The sequence below is a fragment of the Equus asinus genome, chromosome 18 (assembly GCF_041296235.1).
Source record: "Equus asinus isolate D_3611 breed Donkey chromosome 18, EquAss-T2T_v2, whole genome shotgun sequence".
NCBI lineage: Eukaryota > Metazoa > Chordata > Mammalia > Perissodactyla > Equidae > Equus > Equus asinus.
The window spans coordinates 14,644,451-14,654,634 of record NC_091807.1 but is presented as its reverse complement, the minus strand read 5'-3'; the positions used below and the strand labels follow the sequence as shown (position 1 = coordinate 14,654,634).

The 10,184-nt window shown below is 36.7% G+C and overlaps 1 long non-coding RNA gene across 1 annotated transcript; it reads right to left on the bottom strand.

The window, feature by feature from the left end:
- Positions 1-3,486: 3,486 nt before the first annotated feature.
- Positions 3,487-6,013, bottom strand: LOC139040972 (uncharacterized). Its single transcript, XR_011495356.1, has 3 exons — positions 5,882-6,013; positions 4,075-4,151; positions 3,487-3,966 (listed from the first exon to the last, which is right to left on the bottom strand). It is a non-coding gene; the product is annotated as an uncharacterized lncRNA (long non-coding RNA).
- Positions 6,014-10,184: the final 4,171 nt, after the last annotated feature.

Here is a 10,184-nt window from a genome sequence, read left to right as displayed (position 1 = left end):
TTTTCCTGAAATTCCATATTGTGATCTCACTTTTGATCTCTGGAGTCACATTTATTCATACACTCCTACATCATATATACACTTTTCCATATTTACTGACCCTCTACCTGGGTCCGTCTTTCTGCATCTCTTTCCATCCACCATGACAAAGGACAGTTGTCAAGGGCTCCATTCTCCCCACTGATGGAACATAGAAATGTTTTTTTTACTTTTTATTGTACAACTCCTTCCGACAATAGGCTTACAGCCAAATGCATAGAACGAAGTGTTCCATTGTCAATAGTTCTCTGAAACAGTCAGAAATAAATCTGTCCATTTAATATTAATGTGTACTCATATCTTTAAAAGATCAGGAGGAAGTGCCATGGAATTCTGTCATTTGATCTAGCAGAGAGGTTTTCAAATATATCCTGTGGCTTTCTCCATCATTAAACCACACAAACAAATCCTCTGTCTCAGAGATTCGAAGTTCTGTATCTCTGACCTCATGTAAGCACAAAGGGTAGAGAAGAAGTAAACTGAGAAACTGCGGAAAAGTTCCTGTGCTTAGTTATTTACAAAGAAACCAAAAAGAGGCCACTAGCCTAAAAGGCATTGTTTTTTATCACTCCGTAATACTGAACGATTCTTTTAAGATGATCTGCTCAAGATTTTAAAAACCTGAAACACGGTCTACGGCTGAGGTCCTAAGCAAAAGTCCTGTTATTGATAATGATGCCATTCGCTTCTTAAAATAATTTAGTTTTCTCAAATAAAAAAAAAATGTGCATCCTACAAAATAATTCATAGAAATAAAGAAAAGTGTGGGGAAATAAAGATAGCCTGTGATTCTTGACCCAGATATAGCTGTTGTTAATTGTTTATTTATATACTTTTATAATATGTATGTGTTCTTGCATATGTGTTATTAAAAGATAAAGGTGTATTAAAATTTTTGAGTTTACTTGATCAAAAAGTGATTCAAATTGGGCAGCGTCCAATCTAGCAGCTGGAAAGGAGCTCCAAGGATCTGTTCAAAATGAAAGACTTTTATAGACAGAAGAGAGCAGGAAGAAGGAAATTATATTGGCAAAAAAGCAAGTTGGTCATTGCAAAGCTGCTTTCCTTTAGGGGATGTCAGGGGTCCATCAGGCAGATTACCCAACTAGTGCTGATCAAGCGAGTCCTGATTGACAGGGTTTAAGATTCCATTTCTAGGAGAGCCAAGACTATAGTTAGGCCTTGGTTCGGTGATGTGAGCTCAGCACAAGTGACTCCATTTTGGGCCTGCTGTGTGTGTGTATTACAGAAAGAGGATCATATAGTTGCACAACCAGTTTTTTACACTTGTCAACAGATAGATCATGAGACTCTTTCACCACTAAGTGCATTTGTACATCACTTTTAATGACTATACACTATTCCTTTGTATGCCTGCTGCACAATTTTTAAACTGACAATTAGAACATTTCCAATTTTTCCCTATTGAAGACAATGTCTTGATGACTATAACTGAAAATACATCTTGGTACACAAGTGTCATTATTTCCTTGGGATACATTTTTAAAGAAATGAAATCGCTGAGTCAAACAGCAAGTCTATTTTAAAATCCAAACTACATTGTCCAACTGCCTTCCAACCAACAGTAGATGGATGTGCTCCTTGCTCCAGCTCCCACTCGTTTTTCATAGAGGCAGCAAACATTCATTACATGTTTCCTATGTCCTGGAGCATGTACTAGGTGCAAGATAAGGAGACATGGAAGGAATAAAATAGGGTCCCAGCCAATTCCTCCCAGAGCTCATAGTTGAGTAATAGGATATGTGCATAATTTAAATGCAATGTTATAAATGACAGAGTTTGAGCAATATGTGCATAGTTGATTAAGGAGCATAAATAATATTCATTAAACGTGTGTTAGGTGCTTTCACACGTGTTACCTCATTTTCCGCTAGAAATATCATAAGAGATGGGTCTTATTATCTTCATTCTATATAGGAAAAATCCAAGATCCAGAGAATTCAAGTAATTTTTACCAGCCTGGCTGCTCTGGTCTCAGCTCCATAACCCTCTAGCGTGATCTCGGACACGTGAACTTCTCTAAGACTCAGTTTCCTCATCAGTAACATGAGGATAAAATGAACTTCAGAATTGTGATAAGGACTGAATTAAATGGGAATTCTTGTAAAGCATTTATCTCAGCGCACAGCACACTGCAAACACTCGATAGACGTTATTACACTAATACCACCACTGCCTCTACTAATACCCCCACCACAAACAGAGAGAAAGCACACCCTGCTCACAATCCATTTCACAATCAGAAAGATTTCTTCAATGTTCAACCTAAATCTCCTCAGCGCCCTTCAGTGACATCTGGCAACATAAACTTGTCTTCCATAAACTAAGTAATTGAAACGTCTCTAATGTTTTCTTCCCGTGTATTATTTACTGATTCTTTAGTTATTTTTATGAATACTCTGCTGTGTTTTAAAGATGTACCACAGCCCTGCACTTGGTTTTAAGCATCTAAAAAAATTATCAATTGAATTCCCAAAGCAATCTAAAATACATTTTTCAAAATGTCTCAGCAGCGTGAACGGTTAGCTCACATGATTATCTAAGAGCAGGAAGAACACATTGCAGGGAGTCAAGTATCTTACCGAGGTAAGAAAACATCTTTTAGCTACTTCAATTTTAGCATTCCTCACTCACTTAAATATATCCAAACTCCTAAGTGACATATTCTGAGCCTCTCAAGTAATCTATTAAACCAGGTCATTTTTTCCATTAATTGTTTCAGAAATGACTTCTAGTTCAAGGAACAGTGGCATTTGGTTCACTTGTTTTAATTCTGATAGTGTTTCTAAATGAAAATAAACATGTTGTTTTTGCTTATTTTTGTTAGTTGAGTGGAAAGATTTGGTTGTGAGAAAGAGAGAAGTTTTAATTTGTATTTATGCTTTCAGTATTCAGGTTCATCAGTTAACAGGCTCTATTTGGGGTTTGGAGCACGGATAAAATAGCCCTCAAAGGGAAACTATCTCGAGTATCTTAAAAATATAGAGATGCTCCTGGGGCTGGCCCCGTGGCCGAGTGGTTGGGTCTGTGCGCTCCGCTGCATTCGGCCCAGTGTTTCGTTGGTTCGAATCCTGGGCACGGACATGGCACTGCTCATCAAACCACGCTGAGGCAGCGTCCCACATGCCACAACTAGAAGGACCCACAACGAAGAATATATAACTATGTACCGGGGGGGCTTTGGGGGGAAAAAGGAAAAAATAAAACCTTTAAAAAAAAAAAATAGAGAGATGCTCCTCACTAAACACACAAAGATGCAGAGAAATTAGATAAGCTCAGGTGATTTCCACAGAGTGTTTTTTTTTAGCAGACTCACTAATTGTCATTATCTGTTGTTTTAATTTCAAGTTTTAGGGTAAAAATGTTGAAGGAATATTTGTCCCAAATTCCACTATATTTCGCTTTTGCTTTCAATACTTAAAGACTGTGGATCACTAAGCCTTTATTACTCTAACAAAGAAATTCATTTAAATCATCTCAACAAAATAGTTATTCTTAATGAAATATCATTACATTGAGAATTTGGGGCATGCCAGGAAAAGGAAAGAAACATCCCACCTCACAAGAAAATACATTCAAATGACTTGCAATTAATGTAATTCATGGAATAAAAAATAATATTGTTGGTCTATTACAATAATCATTATTAGCATGGATATTGGGATTATAAAGCCATTTATGAATTCAGATTGAAAAGCAGCAATACAAACCTACTCCTACAAATGAATGATAATCACTTTCCTTTTTACCACATAAAGTACACTTTAGAAGGCCTCTCTGGCCAGAAAAGTACCATATAATCCAATTGTAGTAGACATCCTTTTCCTAGAAATGAAACATCAACCTTGCAAATACAGTATCAATAAATTCGCCATTGCATGGAGTTTGAAGGCCAGAGAGCTCCAGCTGGATGAAAAAAAAAAGATTTATTTTCTCTAAGTGTCATATAGTCCTTCATTGACTTCAAAGTAAGACCCATTTTCAGTCCTCTAAGACGTAAAATGCAGTACTCACGTCAAGTGGATTTTCTAGTGGGTTATTTATTTCCATCTGTCTTATATTTGTGGGCAGGTCGAGTACAAGATCTGAGTCTGCTTGAGAGAGAGATGAAAGATAGACTACTCAAGAAGGAGCTCAGTTTAAACAAGAAAATAAGACTCAACATTAGCAAATTAAACGGAAAAGCCTGGGGAATATCTATTATTCAGGCAATTTCATGTGCTAATTTTATTTTGCAAATATGTAAATTTGACATTCTTCACATTGTCATATACGACACAGTTAGAAATGATAATTTATGTAAACAAAAATATGTGTGTGTGTGCATTTCCTAAGAAACACAGTTCAGTTTCATCTGTTGAATCTTTCTTTGTTCCTATAAAACTAAGTTTCAGTTTCCCAAATTCTCCTTCAGTGAACACTCTCCGTTTTTAGCACTGTCATTAACCTTTCCTATGAAACCCCATCCTTCATTAAAGTTTGTACCAATAATTAAGCAGAAAAATAAATATTCTGGTGTAGTCATACGTTGCATAGAAGTCCTTGACTCATCATCGCACATTAAAACTGCACTCATTTCATGTTGGTGTTAACTGCAGATTCATGTCCTTTGAAACTTTTAAATAAGAGAATGGTTTATTTCCTTAACGTAAACACTGCTGTTGTTCAGATTCTTGTAAAATATTTAACAAGTTACTGTGGTGTCCCTAGGTAAAAATCTATTAACCTCGAAAATGAGCCCAGCCTCATTAAGTCAGGGGCTATGTAGCTTTCCACCTGTCCATAATTATAGATGAAGCCAGGATCTTGTACTAAAAAGAAAATACACACAGTATTAATCAGTCTTTTGGGGTGGTTAAAATGTTAAAAATGGGATGTGTTTTGAATCAGATAATTTACCTCTCGTGATTTAGGAGCAATTGTTTGGGGGCATGAAATACAGATTTAGGGCGTCAGAATTTGCTGAACAGAAGCTTTTAGCTCTCTCTTCGTTTGAACCTATGTTAAGCTGTCTTTATTCTGGATAGATTTTGGTTTCTTATTTAAGTGGTCTACACCAATGTTTACTGCAAAAAATTCCACGGAAGCTTTTCAAAATAGAAAACTTTTTATAAGGTTGATTAAAAAAAATTAACTCCAAATCTCAATGGTTTAGCACAACGAAAGTTCTCTTCTTGCACAAAATAAATGTCTGACTTGGGTTATCAGAGGTTTCTTCTCTATACGGGGTTTTGGGGACCTGGGCTGATGGAGACCTCACTATCTTGTGATGCCTCATTGTTGCCATGGCAAGGGAGGAGAAAGCTTAGAGAACTCATAGCTGCTCTGAAGAGACGCAGAGTTCACAGTCCATTGGCAACTTACATCCCCAACATAAACTCAAGGGATGTTAGGAGAGTTGGAAGCAAAGGAAAAAGAATCAATTATGGTGAAGATTAGTAATCTCTATCACTTTCTATTCCATCAATATTCAGTTCCCTCTTCTTCCACACATAACACATACTCCCCCAGTCACATGGAGACGGCCCGAAGCCCACTAGTCAGGGCCTGAATCTCAATGTCCACCGTATCTAGGTGAGGTTCAATAGTCCTTAACCAAACTCAGGTATGGCTTCTCTTGGTCTCAAGACCTATGAATTTAAAAGCCAAATTTCCTGCCCCTACACACACACACACACACACACACACTCAATAAACGAAGGTGTGACCGGGCCAGGATAATTACAATTATATACTCACTTTTAGAAGGACAAATGGGACAGAATCAGCAGCCCATATAATTCTAAAGTCCTGCTGAGCACACCCGGTGATGGCTCCCTACCTGCGTGTGGCTTCAGTCCCCTCCCAGGATGGTTCTTTCCTTTTCCATTCTCTTCTTTGTACCTCTTGCTAATAAGTCTCCTCAGGGCTGCACAGCTTCCTCAGGCTCCCTCTTGCTCATAGAAGGTTGTGCGCACAAAGGCCATTTTCAGCTTCGTACAGTCAAAGGCCCCTTTGGTCCAGGCTTGTGGTTTCTTTGGCAGTACATTTCTCTCAAGTACTTAAGAGCCTTCTTCTCTGTTTCCAGTCAGTTCCACGTGCCAGTAACCACACCCACCCTTTTCAATACCTACCTCTCAAGTTTCCAGCAGCTCTTTGTTTTCTCAACCCACTGTCCTTTTCACTCAGTTTGATGGGGACCACCTGAAGCTTATCTGGAAGAACAGGTGCGAAGACCTCACTTTTCGAACTTTTTCTGTCTTAATTACTGTCAACTGAAATGTTTTGTTGACTGTTGCTTAAAGCCTCTGTAAGATTTCTTTATTTATAGTTTGGGTCTAGAAGCAGTTGGCTTTTCCAATAGTGTAGGCATCCACATTTCTAGATCATCTCTATTTCTTCTCATTTTTGCTTGTGAACCAGCCAATTCTTCCCCAAATTCATCTATATTTTTTTAATACCTTGCCAAGCATAGCCAATGCAGTCCGCCCACGACTGTGGCTCTGTTTTCTCCCTTTTACTCAGGAACTAATGGTAAGCTAGGTGTATGATCCTCCTTCCGAATTCTGACATTCAGTGGTTTAATCAAATGTTTTACTACCACATAACATACATTTTCTTTTTTCTTCCTGATCTCCTCCAGGATCATTTTTCTCACTGCCTGTCCATGGTCTTTCAAGTAGATAACAAGTATTTTATTATAGCAGAGCTCTCATTTCCAAAACTAATTTCTGTGTTAGTGAGAATAGATGAGGTTATACTGTGGTAACAAATTAGCCACAGAATCTAAGTGGCTTATCATAACACAGATTTATTTCTCGTTCACATGAATTGTGTAAGTTATGAGGGAACTCTCCTCCATATAGTCACTCAGGGAACTAGGCTATTGGCCCCACTGTCTTCAACCTTGCCATCTCTACCTGTGGCTCCTAAGATTGCCATGTCAAGAGGAACTTGTAATCACACTTCAATGCCTCAGACTTGAAGCAACACATGTCACTTCCTCTCATAGCCTGAGTCCACATGGTTAACTACCATATGCCCTACCGTAATGGCAAGGGAGATTGGAAAATCTTTACACATGCCTAGGAAGGAGAAGAAAATTGAATATTGTGGGGACTAGTTATTTCTGTCTCTCTGTATTTTTAAAGTTCAGATAAACATGGAAACACAGATAAGCCACAGTAACATTATTTGGTCACCATGATGGAGAAACATTTGTCAAATGAAGAATTGGATTGTATCATAAATATTAATGGCAAGCAGGAGTTTGATCCGTTTCTTCAATTATGAAAACAGCTAATGACTAATAAGATATAAAGGAAAGCTACATAACAATCTAATTGGCTCCTAATTAAAAAAAGAACTCCCTCATAACTGATGATACCACAGTATCATCCAGTATCACAGAAAAACAGATTATTAAACAAAGAAAAGTCACTAGCAGGAAATAGTAAGAAGAGGGGCAGGAAAAATGGAGGAAAAAAGCTGAGTACAAAGGGGAAAGGCAAGTGAAGCCACATAAAAATACTCAGGAAAGATTTAAAATGTTATGAAACAGAAGGTATCATTTTAATAAAGGTCAGTTAAGAGTCCATATAAGGCATTGCCTTACAGCTTCAAAGCTTTATCATAACTAGGATATCGAGGTTCAACTCAAATAGAAGCATCCTAAATGATTCTCAGAAATGGGTATTCTTTAACATCTAGGTCAAGAATGAGGGTTATAAGCATTTTGGTGAGAAATTGATGACCCAGATAATAAACTGGCCCCTCCATTATTCACAGTAAAAGGATGGTGGCAGCCGTTCTAGGTTAACGACCGCTATATTCATCATTCCAGCGCCCCAGGTTCGGGGGTTTGAAAAGAGGGAATAAGAATCCCTTAGAGAGGGAAATCATCAGGGCCTGATCAGGCGAGGAAAGCACTTCAAATAAAATATTTGCAAGAAATATTTCAAACAAGAGTTAAAATCCTCAATACATAAATAGCGCCTTCAAATTGATAAAAGCATTTTTTAAAAACCAGCTCTCTAAAACACCAGTAGCAACCCATAAACTCTTTCTATAGAGAATCAGAGTAAATATTTTAGACCTGGATGGCCACACAATTTCTGTCATAACAACTCAGCCCTCCTGTTGTAGCAAGAAAAAACCATAGACAATGTGATACATAAGTGAACGGGCATGGTTGTGTCTCAATAAAACTTTATTTACAAAAATAGGTAGCAGGCTGAATTGGTTTGCAGCCCATAGTTTGCCAACTTGTGCTATAATAAATAAAAGGGCAAAGAATTGTAACAAAAATTTTAAAATAAATTGGTCCAAAAAGGAGAAGAAAACAATGTTTAACCATGCTAGTAATCAAAGAAATGCAAAGGAAAACAATGAAATTCTATTTTTCCCTACAACATTATGAAATAAACATCATGATACATGACTAGTGGAAGGGAGAGCATATTGACATAAACTTCACAAATTTTCTTAAGGTCTAATGCATATATGTGTTTGTGTGTCTATACAGACATATATCTTTGTGCTTATAGATAGATATATAAAACCACAGATTTAGAATTAGGAGTTCTTACCAAGGATGTGTCGTGTTTGGTTTGAATTTTAAAACTCTAGTTAGTCCAAAAGCTATTTACACATGAATCAGGAATGAGACAACGCTTCTTGATGGTCATAATAAAGGTTTTAATGATATATATGCACTGTCCTAGCCCCATAGTTTACCTGGAGAACAAGAAAAGGTAAGAAGTGGGGAAAGTTGTATAACCTCTCTCTTGGTTCTAGGATTTCTTAACATTGGCAACATGAGGTCTCCTACTCAATCTCCTCCTCCTCACCTTCCTTCATCCCATGGATTGAGCGGCTGTCTGGAGAAATCATATTAACCAATAGCTAGAAGCATGTACTTCTAGCCTTAAGACTGTTGACCCTGTATGAGCAGTCCTAATATCCCTATCTGTCCATGGGTCCAACGATTTTTGCATAAAAATATTTCCCTACTGCCTTTGAACTGTAAGTATAATAATCACAAAGCTTTGTGGGTATTAAAAAAAAAACCAAAGATTCCACTAAGAAATAAAATGTTTCCAATACCCTCTCCACTTTTGTAAATAAGCTGACACAGATATATGACGAGGCTCATACCTAACAAATCCTTTGCTTTTCCTTTTTGCAATTATCTTTTTTCTTCCCTGATCACACAAGTAACTATGGATCACTGGCAAATGCCGCAAAGAAAAAATTAAGAAGAAGCAGTCGCCCACAATGCCAGTACTTAGAGATAACTACGGTTGGTATTGTGAAGTATGTCTTCCCAGATTTTCATATTCGTATATATGTGTGTAAACCAAACTAGGACCTGGTAAACAATTTTTTAATTTGCTCTATTTTACTTAAAACAACATAAACAATTTTAATGTACATGAATAAAAATGAGCCCCTTCACTTTTAACCACATTGCATTTCACTGGAAGTACGCACCGTAATTATTTATGCAATCTACTGCTGATGGACATTTAGGCTGCAAAATTATTTTCATTATTATACATTCTAACGTGAACATTTCAGTACACATATTTGAGTGAGTTTGCTCTATTATTTCTCTTAGGGTAAGTTCCCAGAAATGCAATTTTCCATGTTGAAGAGTATCTAAATTTAATATTTTGAATTCTATTAATAAATCACCCTCTAGAAAAGTTGTAACAATTTGCTCTCTCTCTCTAAGTGTCCAATATGAGTATGTTTAAATAAATTATGGTATTTCCGCAGACTGAAATAATGTGTTGCAAAAATCAATGACATGGCAAACTATTTATAGGACGATATTGAGTAAAACAAGATACAGGACATATTAAAGCATACAATTGATGTGGTATATTACCATATAAATTATAATATATATATACAGAGAGAGGAATATATATATGTGTGTGTGTGTATATATATATATATATATATATATGACAAGAAGTGCCATAACTAAGGGAGAAAATTTTTTAATTTCTTTCATGCTCTTCTATATTTGTTAAATTTCCTAGAATTTGTGCATGTTTTACTTGCAATCTGGAAAACAGTATGTTAAGAAAATACTGGAAATCACAAAATTGACGAAAGAAGTCTTTACATATTTGTAG